Below are 24862 nucleotides of genomic sequence, written 5' to 3' on the forward strand. Positions count from 1 at the left end.
ACTGTGGCTACACAGGAAGCCTTAGCATGGGGAAGAATGATTTCTCCTACTTTATTCTTATCAAAGCTGTTTTGGCTATTCGAGGGCCTTTCCCTTTCCACATAAATTTTAGGAAAAGTTTGTTATGTCTACCACAAAGCTGAGAACTTGATAGGCGTTCTCTTAAATCTACAGATCAATTTAGGAAGAATTGACATCTTTACACATTGCATCATCTGATCCATGAACAAGGTATTTAACTCTGATTTCTTTCACCAGCATTTTGTTATTTTCATCATCCTGATCCTTTGATAACGCACATTTCCATATGGAACCTCTATCCTTAGGTTCCCAAAGAAAACAGTCCAACTCCAGGTCAATTCTAGAGTGTATGTGCCTGGCTCATCCCCTTTTGACCATTTCGGACGACATCCTCTGAGCCATCAGCCGGGATGAACGAAGAAGGGAGGGCCCAGCCCTGACCACATGTGACCTGACAGTAAGAAAAACCACAGCACAAGCAGCCATAACCCTGTGTGTGGAGAAGGCACAGACCTGGATTCGGGAAGTGGGGACTGGCTCCCAGAGGGTCACTTACCCAGCTGTAAGTCAGCTAGGAGCACAACCTCCCCAGCCCTCAGTTTTCCCATCTGTACAATGAGGAGCCAGACTCGGATCTACAAAGCCTCAAGAGCCCTGCAGTGAAAGCAGGGGTGCAGAGCAGACCCAGAGGGCTCCCCTCTTAGAGGTGAGACTACGGAGAGGCAGAGAGATGTAAGGGAGGACAGGAATGCGCACGCGAGAAGGGACAGAAGGGAGCAGGGGTTTGGTTCTGTGGAGACTGGGCAAAGCGCAACATGACAAGCAGCTGCAGCGTGCGTGCGAGAAAACGTGCAAGAACCCAGAAGTTCAACGTGAAATACAGCAGGGGATTCACCACAGGATCCTAAGACAAGAAAACAGGGCTTATGAGAATCAGATAATTTTAATTAAGCCTAAAAACACAGTTTAGGAGCGAAGCATGGTTTACAATTTCTCTTTGAATGTGAAGCGGTAGGTTGGTAACTAGGGCATCCAGTCCACGCTGAAGGGTGCTCGTGTTCTCCCGACATTTGGGGAGGGGCTGCTGTTCTCACCCAGCATCCCAGGCAGACCCTCAACCCAGAGCACCAAGTCCTCCACTTACTCAGAAGCCCACTCTCCTCCTTGTGCCCACCCGTGGGGTCTCACTGCCCCCACTGGGAGCCCCGCAGTCCCAGGATGCCACGTCACACCAGGTGAGCGCATCACAGGTAAACAAGGTCTAGGTTCTGTGCACTAGCTTCCTGGCTTCAGGCAACCACGTTCCCCTTTCACACTGCAAACTCCTCATCAGTAAGAACATCCTCCATCCCATCATCACTGGATAGGGCACAAAGCGAATACATCCACCACTTGGAGCCTCAAGCCGTGAGGACCACCCCGCTGGAGATTCCATGTGTAGGGGGCAGAGGAAGGGCCCCTTTCAAAAATCGGACAGCTCTTTTGTTTAGAGGCAGAACCAAGGCAAAAACTGCTTTTTTTGAGCAGGAACAAGGCCCTTTTAACACAAGATTTACAGAGCATTTATGTAAATTACATGTCACAGGAACATGCATGGACCAAACGCAGGAAAACATCAACCCATCGCATCAGCTGGATGAACCCCAATGAGCCCCTTCTCTTGTGAAGAAATATTTAAGTACACACACACTCATATTTTCTCCACAGTTAAATTTAAAAAACCATTTCTGGCACAATGAGCTTAAGTGCTTAAGTGGAAGTAAATGAAAAAAAAACCAGAAAAGCCCAACCCTGTGATTCCTTCCCCATCCCCACAAACTGTTAATAGATTTTGAATATTGGTCTGTGTGGGAAGACTTCTGTTTTTTCAAGTAAAAGAATCACTGAAGAAAAATATAAAAGATGCTAAAGTGTATCTTGTAGATTTAAAAAAAATTACCGGGCAAGGAGAAAGTACACACACTTTATCTCCTCCAGCAGTTTCTGGTTGTTCCACCGTAGCAGCTACTTTTCTTTTTACCAACTTCAGAATGAATCCTCACCGATGGTAAGGAGGAAGGGAAGAACCTTCACCTCAACTTGTAACACCCGTTTCGTGCTGCAATTAGCTGACTACTCTGTCTTCTGCCAAAAGCTTATCCTCTACAAACTTACATGTGATCCAGTAAAGATCAATCCCACGATGCACGTCAGGTACATAGATCTAGACAAACCTGATTTGTGGAAGCCGGATGCTCAACTGTCTAAAGAGCACAATGGTAAGACAGACGCTTCACTGTGACAGTCCCCCAGGACACGGGCCACAGAATACAGGGAACATGGAGGGAGGCAGAAGTGAAATTTCTTGAGGCGACTATCATACATTGGTAGGTGGAATCTCAAAACATAAGTGCCACAAAATTAGTTATTTTGGAATAGGCTGGGATAGGGAAGATATCTGTGAAGAGTTTTAAAAACACTTCAGTTTTTGCAACATTCCGCTATGCAGTTGACCTATTTCCTAGCAATCTTCTCTGTGGCAACAACAATCTTGTCCCCATTTCTCTTCTGGCCTGTGATCACTTCTTGCTTCACTAAGGGCAAAGAAAGGAATAAGAGATCTACAAAGTGTTGAGTCCAAGAAAGCATTCTTGGTCTGAACATAAGATAACCAACTGAAGGAAAGTGCTTGGAGCATTTCCCCTGAACCTTGCTGGCTGTGCACAGGCGACTCTGGGGGAACACGATGTCTCTTGACAGCCAGCCACCTGGGCTACACAAGCCTCGTGTGCTTCTCTCTCCCAGTCCACCAGGACTCAGGATGGGGCCAGGCTCAGCATCTGCCGCACATGAGCAGTCCAGACACTGTCATCCTTGCTTCTGCTGGTCCCCAGGCAGCTTTCTTTAGTGGGCTTGTTAGGAATGCACTTTCTGTCCATCAGTGACTGTTTGACTTACATTTCATTTACCTGAAATTCAATTTCTACCCATTTCTTCTCAGCTAAATAAAACTCTTCAAGGAGGAAATCTGCTCACCTTCCCCTGTATCTTCCCTTGACTATTTAATCTTCCATCAGCATACACAGCACCTCAGTGCCAACTCACACTCTACCCCAGGGACAGCCGAGGCCCAAAAAAACTTCCACTGTGCCACTGAGTTAAGGAACCTATGAGAATATGTTGAATCCTACTGGCTAATAATTAATAAAAAATTTCAAAACTCTGTAAATGCTTACGTATAAGTTTCTCTGTACTGTATGATTTATTTGCAAACTGACATTTCTTACCAACGTTACTCTAGTTTACAAAGAACTATTGACCGTATGAAGAATGACTTCCTGTTTTTGTGGAAGGAACCAATTCTGAAAAACTTAGTCTAGATAATTTTCTCCCCTAAGCAGGCAGACCCTCCTCAACATTCTTGATTGCTTTGAATGGACTGAGAATAGCTTGTTCAGTGGAAACGACACCACCTGATCCCCTCGATGCCAAGACTGGTGGATGTGCACCTGCAGACTGGTTGCCAGCACTGGCCCCAGGAACCAAGGCAGTCACATCTATCATCTGTGTCCCTTTTTGAACTGTTGGGCTTTTCCAAAGGACACCTGGGACTTCTAGTCATCATTCATCAAACTGTTCATGTTACCCTACAGAATCGACACGCTAATCCCTGGAACTTCATAATGACCCAAGTGCTAGCTTAGGGACCCAAGACCACCATGGTTGGAGGGGGGTGGATGGACCCCAACTCTAAGCTGGTCAGCTCCTGCTCAGAAAGGTTCCTGGGCCAGCTCAGAGAGTAAGTTTAGACCCACAAAATAAAACTGGCGACCCCCTCAGCAAGCCCAGACCACCTATAAATGTTTACAGGGATTTGGGCCAGGTCAGGTCCTCTGCGCAAATCCATACACTAGGAGCACCCTGGTAGACGTACTCACTTCCCTCAAAAACCACCCCTGCCCCAGGTCAGCCAGCGGTCAGGGTCAGAGGTAGGCTCACATGCTGCTCCCTGCAGCTGTCCTGCCTTTCCCACCAGCAGGGCCCCGAGCAGCTTCAGGAAGCCCAAGATGCTGGCCAGGAGACCGCCTGTCACAGGCACGGTGACGTAAGCCTCGTTTTCCTCTTTGAAATGAGGGGCCACCACAGCCCTCTGTTTCTTCTCTCAGACGGGATAGAACACAGTATCAAAGGGGCACTCTGACCTTCTGGAAATCCAGGATCTGAAGAGCACACTGCTACTGTCCAAGACTGAATCACCTCTGAAATGGTACAAAATACAGCTTTCACTTGGCCCTTATTAAATAAGCTTCATACTCATTCCTACTCAAAATTCCCAAACACCATGGAAGTGACCCTGACTTTTATTTTCCCATTCATTCATCCAAGAGATCCTACTATGTGCCAGAAACAGACACAACCCCTATCACTAAACAATTGCTGAATGAAAGATTAAATAACAGTTACATTCTCACTTTAAAACCATGTTTAACAATGTACATAAAGTGGTGCCTAAATTAATGAGTCCAGTGACTTTCTTAAACAAACTGCCCAATCTGGGCAAGTAATGGGAATAAAATGGAGACAAAGATTTTATTAGAAAGATAAAAATGACTGAATATTATCTCCCTCTTATAGTTTTGCAAGATGCAGAATATTCTAGGATTTTTATATCATTTTATCTTCAAATTATACATATATAAATATATATAACATATATAAATATTATATAATTATATGTATAAATATATATATTTAAATATTTATACACATAAACTTAAAAATCCTGCTTTCTAAAATAATGGCTCTGTCCTGAAAAGGCCTGCAGTTGAAGGATTTGGGCGGTGGGGGGCAGGAGGGCAAAAAACATACTAGAAGACGTGTAGTAGGCTAGTTATTTTGAGTACGTTTGTATAATGGTTACTTCTTTTTGTGAGACCAATGAGCTACAGGAATTCTCCCAGCAAACACTGAGGCTTCCTGTGCACAAAATCACTTTCAAGGTCAAAATTACCCTGAACTACTGGGAATAAAACATCTGGACAATCTTGGCATATAATGTGTGTGATAAAGTTTTGATGAGTCCACTACCTAATATTAAATAAGAATAACCATGACAGTACAAACTCCTAACTTATGGAAACATTATGCTTTCTAAACATTTTGCCCAACTTTGATCACGCGGCAATTATTAATAATACATCTATTCAAAAGGTAAATAATGAAGCATAATGTATACAATCCTCTACCCACTGATGTGTCATTAGAAGTGGAAGGCTCTGTAAACAAAGATCTGTGCTTTAGTTTTGGAACCCACAATCTCTGCTGGATTTTCGAGTACGTGTGTATTTACAGGTAATCTTTACAAAGTATGCATATTCCAAAATACGCTCCATACAATCACAGGATAAGAAAAAAAACCCTCTTCCATTTGAAATAAGAAAAAATAATGAGTAATCAAAGCTTAAATCAATATGCAAAGACAATGTGAAAATGTGCTCATGTTGCAAACTAACTTGGATAGCAAAGCAATTCAGACAAGCCAAGGACCAGGGTAGAAAAGCACAGGTGAAAATGAAATGACACTTAACTCAGTGTGCAAGCCCAGTGGTTAAGGATGTACAACACTGTTCACTCATCTGCAGTAACTCTTCCATGCCTACACTGTTCGGAGTCCTTGGCACTTAAACTCAAATTTCCACCCACTTTGAGACTGTTGTCTGTCCTGCCTACCTGGTAAGGAGCAGGGACATTCCTGACCATTATTCCTGGGCTTCCCATAGGCCCTGCAGTCAGGGTACAGTCAGCCACTTAACACATCCACTGAAGTGTTGGACACATCAGGGTAACCCAGTGACTGCTTTTTTACCCCAGTGCTTTCTCATCAACTGCTCTTAATGGGTCCTTTTACATTTTCTGTTCGTAAATGTTTACCTTCCTAAGGCGTGTGGTATTGAAAATTTTTAAATGCAGCCCACAAATATATGTGGTTTTGGTTTGTTTCTGTTTTTGTTTTTGTCCTAGAGGCATATTATTAAGGTAAACCAAATTCACAAAGATTATAAGGGTTTCCTGAAAACTGACTCCTAATTTTGAGGGAAAAAATGGCTCTCTACTATTAATACTGATATAGAAGAGTGTTGATGTCTTCTTTGTTTATAGAAAGGGAGAAAACCACTGAATATTTATACATACATGAGCACACATATCTGCAGTTGTATCCAAACAACTTAAGATATGTGTTCTTACAAATGTAGGTCAAAACTAGTAAACAAAGTGTATGTCAAAAGCACGTGACTTTTAAGAGTCCTACACTTTCTAAATACATGTATCCAATATTGGGTATTTTCCTTCAGGGGCACTATACCTAATTTAACATTCCTTTTTTTTTTTTTTTTGCGGTACGTGGGCCTCTTACTGTTGTGGCCTCTCCCATTGTGGAGCACAGGCTCCGGACGTGCAGGCTCAGTGGCCATGGCTCATGGGCTCAGCCGCTCCGCAGCATGTGGGATCTTCCCGGACCGGGACACGAACCCGTGTCCCCTGCATCAGCAGGCGGACTCTCAACCACTGCGCCACCAGGGAAGCCCTAACATTCCATTTTTAGTCACTGGTTTTAGAATCCGTGATTAGTTTCAGGCAAAAGAAATATATTTAACTTATACTACTGAATTAATGACTTCTAGAAAAAAAGCCACCGAACTAATAATGCCTTCTAGGAGAAAATGGTTAAACTTTGCAAGCTAAATTTGCTGGACCTCACATAAACTAAAAGGTTTGTTTTTTAAAGTTATTTCTGTTGTGTGTTTGTGTATGTTTCCCTTGAGAATGGAAATCGCCACTTAATTTTACTCAAAAGCAACAGACACCTGTGCAGGGTTTGAACCAAAGGTTACTCTTCAGTGTGGCCCGTAATCCTCACCCTTCACTGTGCCTGACACACCTTCCAAGTGGAAGTCATTAACTATAACCAAGAGGGAATGAGCAGAAAGATGACACCATCCCCAGTGTTCAGCATTCATGCAAGTATTTACACTAGTAAAATATTCACCACAGGAAAACAAACAAAACCCACCCACGTTCACTCATGGTGGCTGGCAGATTCATTTTCATGACAGTTTTAAGTATTTCATTAAGTAAAAGGAACTAACTGGAACCTTCAAGAAAAACAAACTTTTATGCAGAGAGACAGGCATTTGCAAACACTAATGGTGAAGACAGGACTTCACACCCCGGCCACCCATTGTGGAGGCTACAGGATGCAGACGATCCCTGCTCACACAGTTGAGTGTCTGAAAAGCTTCCAAACTCAACGATGTAAAGACTCTGATGCCAGCTGAACTTAAACCATGAATTTCCAATCAGAAAACAGGAAAATGAACCAGCTCCCAGTGACACTTCCTCTTGTCTGCATATGGGCAGGAACAGCATGAATGTCAGCCACCTCAGAGTGAGAAAAGGTCCCGCTTATCTCACTGGCTCTGAGGGATGTATTCGATCCCACCATGGACACCTGCTCACACTGACGAACTACACCGTTTCCTTACGCTTTATTCTACTCAGACATTCCGACCAGGAGGGAGTGTCCCCTTCACCACTGCTGCGCACGAAATCTGAGTTTCCACTGATGTGCTCGGAGTGTTTAAGCAGCAGACCTGCAGCTCAGTTCAGGAAGCCGAGCTGGTCAAGTGTTTCCCACTTGCTGGCACCCAACGGTCGTGAGAGCATCAGCCCTGTTCTCAGCATCTTTCCATCTCTGTTCACTGAATCTTCACAGCCTGCCTCCGGGGCAGCTGTTGCCAAGAGAGTTCTCAAGCTGGGAGGGCTGAGCTCAGACCACCCAGAGCAGCTATCCTGGTCCTTCCAGACCATGGCTTCTTCCAGGGATAGGCCCCAGGGATTAGCCCAGAGGTGTCTGCTTCCCCCTCATTCTTAAGAGTCCCAGACTCCAACCCTCATGGGCACTGCTGCTGCTTTCTCGCCAGCATTTTCTTTCCTTGTCTTCATTGCTCCCAGCCACGCACATTCCAGGCCCTGGTGGCCCAGTGGCTCCCACTCCAGCAGCCTGTGTGTGGTTAGGACTCCCACATATCAAATGCCAACGCTCACGTATATTATCATCTATTCCCCTGGATCTGATAATCAGGAGTCTGAGTATTGGAATTAGGAGACTATGTTTGCTTAGTATTGTGGAAGTGAAAGATAAAAGATTCTAAGTGCCTACAACGACCTCATTTCTGTACCTAAACAAACACAGTGGTGGCAAAAGACAAAAGGGGTTTTTAATGTCTTCTTTCTATACAAAATGAATGCAATTTAATTTCTTCATGTCCGCATTTTCAACATTTCTCACCTGGCAAGCATGCAAATACTAATTTCCAAAGAAATAAGCTGTTCTATAATTTTAACATTTAGCATTATCACTATTAAGCAAGAATTATCCCAAAAGAGACAAGATAATCTTGTTCTCACATTCACAGATTGATAGTTACATAGCTCAATAACAGTTTAATGGAAAGGAAACATTTCATTTTAGGTTTCTGATCTAAAAAAAAATGAACAGAATTCTGGCAAAGAGATAAACACTAATTACGTAACTATGCAAAATGCCTCAGGAAAAGTTAACAAATAATGTAAAACAATTAGTTATTTAAAATGTTATAAATGTAGCTGAGTTTTAATAGTAATTTGTCCATAGTTAAAAGTGTCACAAAAACCTTTTAAAATTTTGATACTGAAAGAATAACTCTTCCAGCTTGCATTTTGTATCCATTCATGGTTAACACTTCGAGTAATTTTTAGCTGATATTTTTAACATATGCATAGTTATTACTCAGTTGAAGTATATCCCTTTCTACTCCAAGACTGATTTTCATACTTATGCTGATTTTTAGTAAGTGAAGGCAGCTTTAAAAGATGTCAAGATATCTAAAAATAAGAATTTAGCCCTCAAAAAAAGCTGTAAGCACCCCTGCAGGGATCGCACAGCAATAGTGTCTCATCTGATTTCACTATATACATAAAGGTTCACTCCCTTCTTTACACACGATGGTAAACATTCACCATCAACACAAGACGCTCCTGGATCTGCTAATGGTGGACTAAGACAAAACTAATGGCCCCACAGTAGGGTTCAGCTGTAAAAGCTACGACATTAAGAACGTGTTTATGCTCAAAACTAGTTCCTTTGATTTGGGTTGGGGGGATACATTGTAGGGAATCCCTCACCCAGTGGAATAGCTTGTACTCATAAGGTCCACAGGAAACTGGGTGTTTATCCTAAATGCTGGTGGAGCTTCCCACCCACCCCACGCCCTACTCCCCACTGTTACGGAACAACAGTGTGAGAAGGTACGTGAGGGTGACGGTGAGGGGGGCGTTCCCCAGCCCCACTGGTGATGTCAGGATTCGACCACAAACATAGGAGGGGTTAGAGAAAGTCTTCCAAGTTTAATAACCTTCCTACAGACCCTCTTTCTTTGGAAATCAGTGAATACACATTATTTTGCCCATTTTAGTGACAACCACACAAGGAGGAATTTCTGAACATCAGACTATTTCCTGTGTGTGAAAGTGCCAGCTGAATCACTCAGTGGCTGTCCCTTGTCCCTACTTAGAATCGGCGCACATTACTAGCCATGCTTCGGCTCAAAGTCCTCCCTCTTCAAGGAGCACAGAGTATCAGGTGGCGAGCAGGCTGTCACCCTCACCCCACATCTGTAGATTGGGAAAAGCCAACCCAAGAAATAGGAATTCTTGGTCACTCTGCTTGTCACATCCTGCCAGATACATCAGCACACCCTGGCTTTCCAGTTAAACAGCAACACAAGCTTATCGATGTACCTGTTCTTTAAAAATCAGAGGCGAATTCAGATTTGAAGTTAATATGAATGATACTATACTAACTCAGTATCTCAAGATAAGAGAAACAGAAGCAGCAGAAGCGAGAGACACACCAGAGAAGGGCAGTTCCTCCAAGAGGCGGCAACTATGGCTTTAGGGGTTTTCTTGGCAACTTATACAAAAAAAGGTACCCTGGGCCACTGACTACTTGCTGTCGATGGGAAGGACATCCACTGGTGCATGGAAACAACCTTTCCTGGAATGACCCCCAGCAGCGAGCACCATGGGTCCCTGAGTAAGCAGGGGTACGTGTCATCACCCTATGCATAATACAGAACCACACTTAACCCCCACATTTCAGAAGTCTGAGGATGACATGGAGTCAGCCTAGACTCACACAAGACCCCCTGAGGGTACTGCAGGGTGATGTGTCATCAAGCCTTTCCTGACAAGCTTGCTTTGCAGGTGATCTGCACTGAGCCCAGAATCCTTCATCCATCCCGCTCTGCCTGGTGCCCACGCAGGGACACAAGGCTCAACAGGGACCCAACTCCCAGGTCCAAGGCCATCACCAACCTGAAAGAGCTGTCTAGACTCTTTCCAGAGATGGCTGTTGGATGTAACAACTCACTCGCGCCAGAGCTTTTTCCTTACCTTGTGGGTTTTAAGAAAGGAATGCAGAAATTCAGGTCTGGTGGGATGAACACCTGTGGATGCCTGACTCCATGGAAACATTCTAATGCTGGACTCCGCCGCCCCACCCAGTCCACGCGGCCTCCACGCTGCAGCTTGGCACTAAAGCCCCTTCCCACCCCCATCCCTACGGCTCTTTATTCCACGCACAAGTCCCTACCTCGCCAAGCCCATTCTCTTTCCCTGAAACACCTCCCCATCCCTCTCTGAGTACTTACTGTGTTCATCAAATCTAATCCAAGGCAAATTACATTACCTACCACCAAGGTAAAAATACGCTAATTAAACTAGGCTGCTCCCTTGATTGTAAAGTGCATCCCCATTTCAGAGACGGTAAATGAAAAACAAACAAAAAGAAGAGGGGAGCAGGGGTTGAGAGGAGTCACAGGATCTGTGGATTTTTTCTCCCCTGAAGCTTCCTCCCACCACACGAACCTGCCCACACTTGTCACACCTGGTCTGAGAGCTCCCTGAGGACAGGGCACTGGCACCTGTTCTCACCACAGCGCCCAAGGACTTGCACAATACAAGTTTCTTGCTGGTGATGATGACAAAAGGAATTCCTCATTATCCTCAGATCATGAGAGGAAAAAAACAAGCAGACAAACTGTGAACGACTTCTAATGAATTTTTGAAAGATTAGACTGGACGCCGTTCATCATTTTCCATCAGAGTTGGAATAAAATCAATACTCCAAGCAAACGTGTCAGTAGCAGAGAGATGGCCCCTTTCTTTTACAAACACGCCTATGTTACACTGAATTTACCTCAAGGCACCCCTATTTGTGCTGCTATAAAATGTCACTTGTTGATATCAGCAGCAAGCCAGAGGGTCAGGCAACACTTAGGTGCCATCTAAGAGTCAGAGGAAACGTGGGAGCCGCTTCAGTGCAATTCTACTGGAAAGAAATATATTATGTCAGTGAAATCCTACACCTATTCTTCCACTTCCACGTGAAGTTCACACTTCAAACAACACAGAGAGACTGCCAGAGCTTCACTGAGCATGGCTGGCCAGGTGGGTGGGGTTTGAGGGAATTTTACCGATAAAGGAAACATTAATATCCACCTTCCCCTCTAACTTAGGAGAAGCACGGACTCCAGAATCAGGCTCCCCCTCAGAACCATGTGTGGTCTTACAATGGGCTGCAGCACTGGGACAGGCTCGGGGCCCTAACTGAGCAGGAAACGATGGTTCTCCCATCAGCTCCAGCTCCGAGTACCCAAGAACGCTGCCCAGCCGAGTCGTGGAGAAGTGACTAAGGAACTAACACTGTTCTATCCAGGCAGCACTTCCCCTTCGACACTAAAGCCAGTGCAGACTCGTAGCAGCACGGCCCTCTGCTCCTAGACGAGCGTGCGGGTCTGCAGCACTGATTTCACGGCACTTCCTCTGTCCACAAGAGGCTCTGTCCCCTCGAGAACTGAGTTTGGTGGAAAACTAAACCTAAACGTCCAGTAAGTTGGGACTGTAGCAATGGGGCAACTGTCACTGACTCATGGGACAGGGGAGGCAGGAGAGGCCCCCAGAGCTGGTGTGACGAAAGTTCCTGCACGGTGCAATAACAGGTCTCTTCCCCTCGGACAACAATCCCAGCAGCCCATTCCTCATCTCCTCTGACTCTCTAAATAAACAGTTTTACTGTTAAGGAGGAAGTGAGAAGGATTGTTTTACATTAACCCACTCCAACCATGTCTAAAGACCACTTCACTATTTAATCCACTTCAACAGTATGGGAATTCCTACGTCAGATCTGCAAGCCTGGGTTCTGCATATGGAACTAGCATGAACTTTTCAAGCTGCCCATCCAGTACCCACTTCCATCTGTTTGCTGACAACAGGCCGATTTTTCTTTGATATCCATCCTCCCCCTGCAGCCCCTGCCATGGTGGTTGGCTCAGGTAGCCCAGGCCTGAGCTAACCAGCGCCTGACGTTCTCCTGGCCATAGGGTCTGGGCCGGTCCTCAGGCTGGCACTCAGCCTCCCCACCGCTGCCCCTGGGTTCTGAGGGGACCCACAGAGGATGATGTTCCAGGACTGCTATTATGCGGTGGAGCACACTGTGGATAAGGCCGTGCGTGGGAGGCCAACTGGAGCAAGAGCCCAGGCTGGATCGAAGCCAGTAAACAGGCAAAGCACAAGCCTGTCCCACTTCTGAACTTTCCAGGCTCACAAACCCACTCACTCAGTCACCGATTCGTCCAGCGGGGCCTCCATTCCCACCACAGGTCCCAGAGGAGGTGCCATTTGGGCAGGACGGTGGCACAGCTTCTCTCAGGGCCCAATCCGTCACCTTCATCATCAAAACTGGGCTGAAATCTAACCCTCCCATCAACATGACTCTGAGCTGAGTACAGGGAGGACAGACACGGTCTCTTGCTGTCTGTAATACTCCTTCCCCGCGTGCTTCCAGTTACAAACGCACCATGTGGTTAGAAGTCACGCTCCTGCTTCTGACGCTGCAGAGGGAAGGGGTCGATGCTGACACCAGGGAAACCGACATACAGATGTGCAAATGCTGAGGGTGACAAGGTACTTTAAACAGCTGCTTCTTCCACAAAAACCTTGATCTAATCTTGGCGATAACAGAGAAAACATGAAGCTTAACTCAGAGAAAAACGATGCTTTTCCCCACAATACAAGCTCATGAATAACCAAGGACATGCTCACTGCTTCCTGGTACAGTTCACTTTACTTACACCCTGAAAAATATCTGAATTAATGAATAGTACTAAAACAAAAAAGTCATGCAACAAAATTTAGAAGGCTGTGTCAAATTTCAGTAGATCCAAAGATTTTGAACCAAGACTGCTAATTAATAAGCTAAGATAGTGGACAGTTTTTATATAGATCAGGGAGCATCACTAACTGGGGTGATGCTGGAAATTCCACTGTGAAATTTAAAACATGGACATACTGAAAAAATGATCAGAAGTAAAAGTGAAACATCCAATGTAATTTTTAAGTAATGGTAATACAGAGCTTAAACCAGCCACACTGTGCATTATATACTTTAAAGACGTGTACGTATATGCAGAGACTTATTAGAGATTAATTTAGGATGGGGAAGAAAAAAGAAAGTCAGAAATGAATTTAAATGACTTCGGCATTACACAAAAAATGTATTTCCATATCCACAGCGGCTTTCTGAGTAAGAACGCTTACATAAAGATGCATATCCCAACTATAAACAATTTGGTTATCTATGGGAAGAGACAGTGTCTCTCTCCGGGAAATACATGAATTCTTTCAACCTGACTGGACTCTGAGGCCCATGGGTCTTCCTGACGTCCATCACATCATTTTCTCTGCTCTCCACCACTTGGCCCTGCACATTTCCTGGCGCCCTCCCTCTATGCTCAAAGCCTGGGGCTATCAACACCCCAAAACTCTGTTATCTTTCTGTTCTGCTGCCATCAACTATTAGCCACAGAACTTTCACTTCTGCGCAAATAAGTAGAAAACAGGAAAATTACAAAACCTTTTAGTTTTTTAATATTTTGCCTTTTCAGATAATACAGATGATCTGAAAACATAACAGATCTTAAGCACTGACTGTACTTCCAAGGTTTGTTAATATACTGCCTACATCTGTGTATTAAAGTGAGTGCTCACTTCAGCAGCGTATATACTAAAATTGGAACGATACAGAGAAGATTAGCATGGCCTCTCAAGGATGACACTCAAATTCGTGAAGCGTTCCATATTTTTAAAGACAAACACCATATAATGTCACTTACATGTGGAATCTAAATATGGCACAAATGAACCTATGTACAAAATAGCAACAGACTCACAGACATAGAGAACAGACTTGTGGTTGCTAAGGGTGAGGGGGAGAGGGATGGACTGGGAGTTTGAGGTTGGTAGATGCAAACTATTACATCTAGAATGAATAAACAACAAGGTCCTACTGTATAGCACAGGAAACTATCTTCAGCATCCTGTGATAAGCCACAATGCAAAAGAATATAAAAAAAGAATGTGGGGCTTCCCTGGTGGCGCAGTGGGTGGGAGTCTGCCTGCCGGTGCGGGGAACGCGGGTTCGTGCCCCGGTCCGGGAGGATCCCACATGCCGCGGAGTGGCTGGGCCCGTGAGCCATGGCCGCTGAGCCTGCGCGTCCGGAGCCTGTGCTCCACAACGTGAGAGGCCACAACAGTGAGAGGCCCGCGTACCGCAAAAAAAAAAACAAAAAAACAAAAAAACACCCTGTGGCGGGCCCCTCACTGTGAGGATGCCCGAACTCTTGAGTGTGTAACTTTCACTTCTGCACTGAATAAACTGCTTCTTTAAAAAAAAAAAAAAAAAAAAGAATGTGTATAACTGAGTCACTTTGCTGTACAGCAGAGATTGGCACAGCATTGTAAATCAACTATACATCGATAAAATAAATAAATAAAACTAAAAACAAAGTGTGTTGTCTGATATATGTCATTTAATCAATAAATATCCATAGGGCATAAACTGTTGGCTACATTTAGTTGTGATAACGTTTTAAGTGAAAAGCTTTAAATTCAGTGAATTTAGATATCTCTCAAAATTTAATCCTTCTGACACCTGTTAATTGAGAATGCTACACCTGAATATTACAAAATCAAGAAAAGTGTTTAAATCGTGGAGCTCTAAATATATCCACACATGCACTGTGATATACTAATACATAAACGTTCGAACTTTAGCATTTTCACCAATTTTTGAGCCCAAATTCCTTGATTTTCACAACTACAGGTGAATAAACATCTACGTAAGTGTAAAGTTCAAGCACTGGCTCTTTAAAGCCACTGAGTCTGACTCCAGGCAGCGCAAAATGAGGTTTACTTACCTACAGACAAACCTAATTAGTGTACCAGTGGTGACACTGCACTCATGAGTCCCACAATCTCACATTTAAGCAAAGACGCTGAACATGAGGATTCTTTATCGTGATTCTGCTTTCGGGGGAAGACTACATAACAGCCTTTGGTTTCTGACTCTCTATGTCAAAGACAGCTCTATGAAGCAGCTGTGCTGCTTCTGGTGCCAAAGAATGGATCAGCTCATTAAACTAAAGAAAAACAGGTTAAAAACATAACCCTGCAAACCCTGAGCAAAACCATCCCAGGTCTAATTCCATCTGTGCCACTCTGACTGCATTCCTGGTCACAATGCTGGAGTCACTACCCGTAAGATGAGAAGTCAGAGCAAGGTGATCTCTGCATCCTGCCAGTTATGGAGTTAATCACTGATTCTGTGATTAACTTCTCAGTGAATTAGCTAATGTCACAGTTACGTTTTGAGTAATTTGGCTATATGTATATTAACAGGGAAATCCTGGACACACACCACCACAGGCCACTTCCCTCACACAGCCTTTACTATTATCTTTTTTCTTTTAAATTAGTTTTATTTTTAGAGAGTTTTAGGTTCACAGGAAAATTGAGAGGAAGGAACAGAGATTCCCCATGTATCCCCTGCCCCCATACATGCACAGCCTGCCCCACCATCAACATCCTCCACTATCAAGATCTAACATTTGTTAGAACTGGTGAACTTACAGGGACACATCATCATCACCCAGAGTCCACAGTTGACATTAGGGTTCACTCTTGGTCTTGGACATTCTGTGCATCTAGGGTTCCTCCATGTCTCTTCATGGCTTGATAGCTCTTTTTTTGGCTGAATAATATTCTACTGTCTGGATGGACCACAGTTTATTCACCTACTGAAGGACAAAACTTCCGAGTTTTGAAAGTTATGAATAAAGCTGCTGTGAGCATCCGTGTGCAAGGTTCTTTTGTGGACTTAAGTTTTCAACTCCTTTGGGTAAATACCAAGGAACGTGATTGCTGGATCACATGGTAAGAGTACGTTTAGTTTTGTAAGAAACCACCAAACTGTCTTCCAAACTGGCTGTACCATGTTGCATTCCTACCAGCGGTGACTGAGAGTTCTGGTTGCTCCACACCCTTACCAGCATTTGGTGTTGTCAGTGTTCCAGATTTTGGCCATGCTAATAGGTGTGTAGTGATATCTCATTGATTTAATTTGCATTTTCCTGTTGACACACGATGTGGAGCATCTTTTCATAAGCATATTTGCCATCTGTATCTTCTTTGGTGAGGTGTCTTTTCAGATCTCCTGTCCATTTTTTATTTGGATTGTTTGTTTTCTTATTGAGTTTAAAGAGTTCATCGTGTATTGTGGGTAACAGTCCTTTATCAGACGTCTTTTGCAAATATTCTCTCCCATCTGTAGTTTGCCGTCTCCTTCCCTTGATGCTATGTATTTAATTACACAGAATATGGACTTCCCAGTTCATCTCAGTTTTCACCACTTCCTACTGTTGTTGACCTCACTCCCTCCCCAGGCCTCTTCTGACCTTGCTTCTTTAGTTTTCTTGATTTTCAACATGCAACAACGTTCTACTGAAGGGAACAAAAGGCAGAAGGGCTTGCAGCCTCAGGGCAGGAGGCACACATCACAATGGGAAACCCCTCAAATCACACGCCAAGCAAAGTACCTCCCAAAGCCTGAGCAAGGAGCAGGAGCCCATGTCCCAGGCTGGGAGCTCCCTGCTGTATCAGCCAAGCAAGTAACCTGAAACTCAAAACCCCACCAAATGGGGCAAAACCTTTCACTGACAAAGGCTTTTAATGAATAAACTAAAGGTCGGGCTTCCCTGGTTGCGCAGTGGTTAAGAATCCACCTGCCAATGCAGGGGACATGGGTTCGAGCCCTGGTCCGGGAAGATCCCACACGCCGCGGAGCAACTAAGCCCATGAGCCTCAACTACTGAGCCTGCGCTCCAGATCCCGCGAGCCACAACTCCTGAAGCCCATGTGCCTAGAGCCCGTGCTCTGCAACAAGAGAAGCCACCACAGTGAGAAGCCCACGCACCGCAACGAAGAGTAGCCCCTGTTCACCACAACTAGAGAAAGCCCGCGCCCAGCAACAAAGACCCAATGCGGCCAAAAATAAATAAATAAATAAATAAATAAATAAATAAATAAACAAACAAACAAACAAAATACGCTTTTAAAAAAAGAAACTAAAGGGCAATGCCTTGAATGAGAAAACAGTAATTGCTTCAGACTGTTTGCATGGTTGCAGTGTTTTTTTGTACCTTATGTAAGGAACCTGAGAGCACACACCACGACTTCTGAGTCTGGACCTAAAAATTCCAGCTCAAGAGAGCCTAACAATTTCAGGAATCTGAGGAGTAGGGCCAACGGGATCCTGCAGGAGCTGAGGACAAGCGCTGACCATGTGGTCAGTGTCAGTCAGCTAGGGTGTGGCCTGGGGCTGGCCACGTCTCCTCTCCTCTGCTCTCCTGGGTCTCAGCCAGCAGTCTAACACCCCCACCCCCAGCCCCAGGACTCAATTTCCATGCTGAGACTCCTGAAGGAGGAGCCTTTACTACCCCAGGGAGGCTGGAGCACAGATCCTCCTGGGACCCATTTGGTGCTATACTGAGCAACCAAGTGTTTCCAGAAGTGGCTGTAGACAAACTTCAGTTCCCAAAAACTGAAATGTGCTGTGTAAAACCAAGAATGTGGAAGGAGATAATTCAAGACAGTCCCTGCTCAAATTTTAAAGCATAGTTGAAAAGTCAAGTATGAGGCGATAGGAAACTCTTTTAATTACCCTCATGGTCATAACTAAAATCACTGTAATAGACATATCTCTAATCAGAAGTATAAATTTTTAAAAATCCATAACATAGGAAATAAACCATAAACAAGTAAGCTTTCAAATCTGACAGTCACACTAATCTCACTGACAAAAGAGGTTTCTGAAGCAAATTATTAATTATCCTCCAATTCTATATGGATATTAAAATTATTAAGTCCTGGCAATCAAGGTTCTCTGAACTGTCAGCATTTATTTTTAAAATAAAGGACACACTGTCACTCTGAATTTCTATTTTAAATGATCACTTTTACTTAGAAACTGTACAACTTGCTAACCTGACATCCAACATTACTAGAAGCTAATTAATTCAAGCACTAGTGAGTTTATTTATTTTAATGGAAACGCTGATTAGGAAAAAACTGCTTTAGGGACCGTCAACGTTTTAAAGCATAGTATTGTCTCTCTCCCTCTACTCAGGAGTAAGGAGGTTGTGTACAGATGTGTTCAAAGCAATCTGGATGGTGTACACATAGAGCTTAAGACAGAGTCGCACTTCCAAAGTCAGAAAGTCAAGGGTGAATCCAGGATATTGTGAATAAGGTCACTCTGCACTAATGTATATTGAAAATATTTCATATATCTGTAATTTGGATGGAATATCCTCATGAAAGACAACCAAGTCTAAACTACAGAAAAGCATTTTTAATGAGCCACGGTCCTTAAAACCAGAGTAATATTTCAGTGACAAATCATTTCATATCAAATTTAAAACACCCATTTGAACGAGTTTTGTCATATTTTCCTATTACATTTCAGAATTTCTAAAGCTCCTAAAGTCTCAGATTGAAGTAGAGTCTGACTTCGACAATCTCCACATCACAAACGTGTATCAAAAGCGATTGAGAATGCACTTTTTGATGGAAACCTTTACAAAAGGAGACAAAATACCTTGAGGAATACAAAGGCTGATTCAACCTACAACAGAATGAAGACAAGCGCGTTCTGGTGGACTATGGTTGAGCTACTAATCACTGAACAAACAGGAAGAGGAATACAAACAGGGAGAAGTCTTTCCAAATAAAAGAAGATGAGGGCTTCCCTGGTGGCGCAGTGGTTGAGAGTCCGCCTGCCAATGCAGGGGACGTGGGTTCGTGTCCCGGTCCGGGAAGATCCCACATGCCCCAGAGCGGCTAGGCCCGTGAGCCATGGCCACTGAGCCTGCGCGTCCGGAGCCTGTGCTCCGCAACGCGAGAGGCCACAACAGTGAGAGGCCCGTGTACCGCAAAAAAAAAAAAAAAAAAAAAAAAAAAAAAAGAAGATGAGCTGAGCTGACAGAAGGAGACTGACCATTGTGAAGGGGACCATGGCTGCTTATGAGCCTTCAGAATCGTCTTCACCTGTAAATGAGAATGGACACCTATCCTGCCTACCTACAAGCGGTAAATAACAGCAGGATAGACAGTGATAATGCTTTGTAAGTAAAAAAAAAAAAAAAAGGAACGTTTAGCACCTACTACAAGCTGAGCTGTTTACATATTTAATCCGCACAACTACCTGATGTCAGGCATTTAGATGAGGGATCCAGGCTCAAGGTTGACATGACTTGTCTGGATAAACCCACACCCTGACCCGTCAGGGCTGGGTCCAGGAATGTGCATTTCCAAGAAGCTGCGGGTGAGCTGCTGTCAGGGCACAGCTGCACTCACGTCACCTGCTGTGGCCAGGGGGAGAACACCCCTGCTCCACACCCTCGTTTCTGAGGCCTGGGCTCTGATTCTCCTCACCTGCCACCACCAACTGTCTTCACTGAACTTACAAACAGAAGGAAAGGAGAAGGACAGAGAGCGGACTGCAGAGCGTATAAAAGTCTGCAAGAGAAAGACTTCACCTGAACTAGAATCAAATGGGGTTTGAGTCATCGAGTACAGAGAAAACACAGGAGAACACACTGTGCACCAGTCTTCTTTTAGGAAAGGAGGTGAACCAGCAGCCCCGAGCCGTCGCATCAACCCTAAGCAGTCTCGTTTCTACTTGGAAAGCAGGTTGCAGGGACGCAGGCACCGTGCAACTGTTTTTATGCTACATACGTAATCCTGGTGTTTATACTCACACCGCCGTGAAGTGACTGTGTTTCCTTCCTTCAACTGTGCCTCCGTGCAATGCCCAGGACCAACACGTGACAGCTGGAGTCTAATATCCGTACTCGTCCATCATAGTCCCACCCTACCCCCTAAAAAATTAAAAAGCCATGGGGTTTAATTCAAAATCAATTTTAATAAAATTAGGTTTACAACACTTTTAGAGATGAAAATATCTGTAGTTATGGCATAAGGACAGAGTAGAAATCCTGGTTTCCAGGGGTCAGAGGGAAGGAGGAATGGGGAGTCAGTGTTTAATGGACAGAGTTTCAGTTTTACAAGATGAAATGAGTTAAGGGGATGGATAGTAGTGTTAGTTGCACAACAATGTGAATGTTTCTAATACCAGTGAACTCGACACTTAAAAATCGTTAAGACAGTAAATTTTAGGTTATATATGTTTCACCACAATAAAAGAGGGGGGGAATCCATTGTTCACATTAATTTTCTTTCACACACAATCCACTGTGGATTATATTGGGGGTTCAGGTGACACTCGGCTTTTTGCTGGGGATACACACTGTGCATTTACTGCACACCATCTGAGCTGGGAGGTGGATACTGGTAACGCGTCACGGGGCCCCCTGCGGGGTGCAGGCTAGCTCTCTGCCAGTCCCCGTTCCACGTACCCAGCTTACACCCAGCCTCAGCCCCGTAGAGTCCCCTCCTGTCCATGAGCACATGCATCGACCCCGCTCTCAGCTCACAGACCCAGAGAGGTAAGGTGACATGGACACCTCAGGAGCTTGGTAAGCCCCACTATACTGACACTGTCCCACTCAGGGCAGCTGGGAAACGACTTCACTGCTGGTTTGGATCCCCTCACACACAGGCTGTGCTCAGCTGGCTGCACACCCTCCTGTTCAAATGAACAGAAAACCTACTTAAAACTCTGGAAACAGGAGTGAAAACACTGCGACAGCTCCCGGGGTGCAAACTTCCATACGCGTCACACACACCTTCGCAAAGACTGGGAGGGAATGAGATGCATGGCCCTCAAATCTGCCAGTCAGACTGGGTCCTAAGCTCCATGGGAGCCAGACCCACCAATTCAACCCACAAATGTGTATTTCTACAGGCCAGGAGCTCTTCTCCACTCATGCCGCTGCCTGTTCACAGGCGGCCTGACTCCCCGCTCTCAACGGCACACCCCGGATCTGCTGAGCATTCACGGAGCAGGTGTCTACACGTAATGCTGCTTCATTAAAACTCCTCATCTGTTTACTTTTGGTTCCAATTACAGCACCTGAGAAAGTTTTTATCCTAGGAGATGGGGGAGTCATTAGGGGAGAAGATGAAGCCCCGCTAGAACCTAGTATCTCCACAAGTCGAGTCACTGCGAAGAGATCAGCATCCTTGTCCTTCGTGTGGCTCCTGCTTTATTTTTGTTGTTTGTCTTTAAAAGACACAAAAGCTGTTTCTCAACACCAAAGGCCTATTTTATTGTATTTTACACTCATGCTTAGGTATAAAGTAGCCAACTACCTACTCCAGAAGGGAGATTCCAGGAAAAGAGACAGGAGGAAGACAAGCACTGATGAAAAGGGGACATGTGGACGGTGGGAGGAGCACCAGAGGCCACAACTGGATGCTTCAGTTATTTCTTCATTAACTAGTCATGAAGCCTCAGGCAGGGCACTTTACCTCTTAAGTTATATCCTTCAGGGGTTTTATGGCTATTATTTTAAGTGGATAAGTTCTCCTTGCTGGGGAGCAAAAAATCAGCTACAGTTTTGTGCTAACCAAAAACGTCTTCATTACCAGTGCAAGGCCGGCAGGTTGGGCTGCACTAACCAGTTAGTCTTCCAAGACAAGAGTTACACTTTAGAAGTGCCACACTCTACAAACACTGCCACTTGACAGGTTCTCACCTTGAGGAGCCCCTGTGGCCAAGGCCAGGCCAAGCAATGCCTGACGTGCTAACGTGGATGGCATTTTATGCCACGGTGAAACTGCTCCCGCAATTAGAAAGGAAGTGTCACAGAGGCCTAAAAGGTGTTAGATATCAAGTGTAGCGTGAGGAGGACTGATTACATTCCTCAGTTATTTGTTGCTCAATTCAAAACAGCTTTCTGGGGGACCTTCAAGATGGCGGAGAAGTATGACGTCGAGATCACCTTCCTCCCCACAAATACATAAAAAATACATCTACATGTGGAACAACTCCTACAGAACACCTACTGAACGCCGGCAGAAGACCTCAGACCTCCCAAAAGGCAAGAAACTCCCCACGTACCTGGGTAGAGCAAAAGAAAAAACAGAGACAAAAGAATAGGGACAGGACCTGCAACAGTGGGAGGGAGCTATGAAGGAGGAAAGGTTTCCACATACTAGGAAGCCCCTTCATGGGCGGAGACTGTGGGTGGTGGAGGTGGGGAGCTTCTGAGACACGGAGGAGAGAGCAGCCATAGGGGTGCAGAGGGCAAAGCGGAGAGATGCCCGCACAGAGGAGCAGTGCCAACCAGCACTCACCAGCCCGAGAGGCTTGTCTGCTCAGCCGCCAGGGCGGGTGGGGGCTGGGAGCTGAGGCTCCGGCTTCGGAGGTCAGACCCCAGGGAGAGGACTGGGGTTGGCTGCATGAACACAGCCTGAAGGGACTAGTGCACCACAGCTAGCAGGGAAGGAGTCCAGGAAAAAGTCTGGACCTGTCTAAGAGGCAAGACACCATTGTTTCGGGGTGTGCGAGGAGAGGAGATTCCTTCCTCATCTGCCCACAGAAAGCAGAGCACCACCTAAACGAGCTTCAGAGACGGGCGCAAGCCAAGGCTATCAGCTCGGACATCAGAGACGGGAATGAAACGCTAACGCTGCTGCTGCAGCCACCAAGAATCTGAAGTGCAAACAAAGGTCACTATCCACACTCCCCCTGAGGAGCCTGTGCAGCCCACCACTGCCAGGGTCCCGTGATCCAGGGATGACTACCCCAGGAGAACACACGGCGCGCCTCAGGCTGTTGCAATGCCATGCTGGCCTCTGCCGCCGCAGGCTCCCCCCGCATTCCAATTATAACTAACATACCCTTCCCTCACCCTGGCCTGAGTAAGCCAGAGCCCCCAGTCAGCCGCTGCTTTAACCCCCTCCTGCCTGGGTGGGAACAGATGCCTGAGGTCGACCTACACACAGAGGTGGGGTCAAAACCAAAGCTGAACCCCAGGAGCTGTGCGAATAAAGAAGAGAAATGGAAATCTCTCGCAGCAGCCTCAGGAGCAGCGGATTAAACTCCCACAATCAACTTGATGTACCCTGCATCTGTGAAATACCTGAAGAGACAACGAATCACCCCAAAATTGAGGTGGTGGACTTTGGGAGCAACTGTAGACTTGGGGTTTGCTGTCTGCAACTGATTTGTTTCTGATTTTTATGTTTACCTTAGATGAGTTTTTAGCGCCTGTTATCATTCATGGATTTGTTTATTGGTTTGGTTGTTCTCTTTATTATTATTTTTTATTTTAATAATTAAAAAAAAGTTTTTAATTTATTATTTTCTTTCTTTTTCTCCTCCTTTTTCTTCTGAGCTCTGTGGCTGACAGGGTCTTGGTGCTCTGGCCTGGTGCCAGGGCTGAGCCTCTGAGGTGGGAGAGCCGAGTTCAGGACACTGGACCACCAGAGACCTCCCGGCCCCACATAATATCAATTGGTGAGAGCTCTCCCAGAGATCTCCATCTCAACGCTAAGACCTAGCTCCACCCAACGGCCAGCAAGCTCCAATGCTCGACATCCCATGCCAAACAACTAGCCAGACAGGAACACAACCCCATCCATTAGCGGAGAGGCTGCCTAAAATCATACTAAGTTCACAGATACCCCAAAACAAACCACCGGACACGGCCCTGCCCACCAGAAAGACAAGATCCAGCCCCACCCACGAGAACACAGGCACCAGTCCCCTCCACCAGGAAGCCTACACAAGCCACCGAACCAACCTCACCCACTGGGGGCAGACACCAAAAACAACGGAACTATGAACGTGCAGCCTACAAAAAGGATGCCCCAAACATAGTAAGTTAAACAAAATGAAAAGACAGAGAAATATGAAGCAGACGAAGAAGGAAGGTAAAAACCCACCAGACCAAACAAATGAAGAGGAAATAGGCAGTCTACTTGAAAACGGAATCAAAGTAATGATCATAAAGATGATCCAAAATCTTGGAAATAAAATGGAGAAAATACAAGAAATGTTTAACAAAGAACTAGAAGAACTAAAGAGCACAGAAACAGTGATGAACACCACCACAAATGAAATTAAAAATTCTCTAGAAGGAATCAACAGCAGAATAACTGAGGCAGAAGAACGGATAAGTGACCTGGAAGATAAAATAGTGGAAATAACTACAGCAGAGCAGAATAAAGAATGAAAAGAATTGAAGACAAGTTCAGAGACCTCTGTGACAACATTAAACACACCAACAATCAAATTATAGGAGTCCCAGAAGAAGAACAGAAAGGGACTGAGAAAATATTTGAAGAGATTACAGTTGAAAACTTCCCTAACATGGTAAAGGAAATAGTGATGAAAGGGAAAAACCTACAACCAAGATTACTCTACCCAGCAAGGATCTCATTCAGATTTGACACAGAA

General features: G+C 45.0%; 1 protein-coding gene and 1 non-coding gene across 5 annotated transcripts in view; one reads left to right on the forward strand and one right to left on the reverse strand.

Annotated features, from left to right (window-relative positions):
- DIP2C (disco interacting protein 2 homolog C) overlaps positions 1–24862 on the reverse strand; it is a 359569-nt gene that overhangs the window by 194278 nt on the left and 140429 nt on the right. The gene's annotated exons all lie outside the window — the stretch shown is intronic.
- On the forward strand, positions 14141–14244 carry LOC137207204 (U6 spliceosomal RNA). The gene has a single exon (XR_010934984.1). It is a non-coding gene; the product is annotated as a U6 spliceosomal RNA (small nuclear RNA).

The sequence above is a fragment of the Pseudorca crassidens genome, chromosome 1 (genome assembly GCF_039906515.1).
Source record: "Pseudorca crassidens isolate mPseCra1 chromosome 1, mPseCra1.hap1, whole genome shotgun sequence".
In the NCBI taxonomy this organism is placed as follows: Eukaryota; Metazoa; Chordata; class Mammalia; order Artiodactyla; family Delphinidae; genus Pseudorca; species Pseudorca crassidens.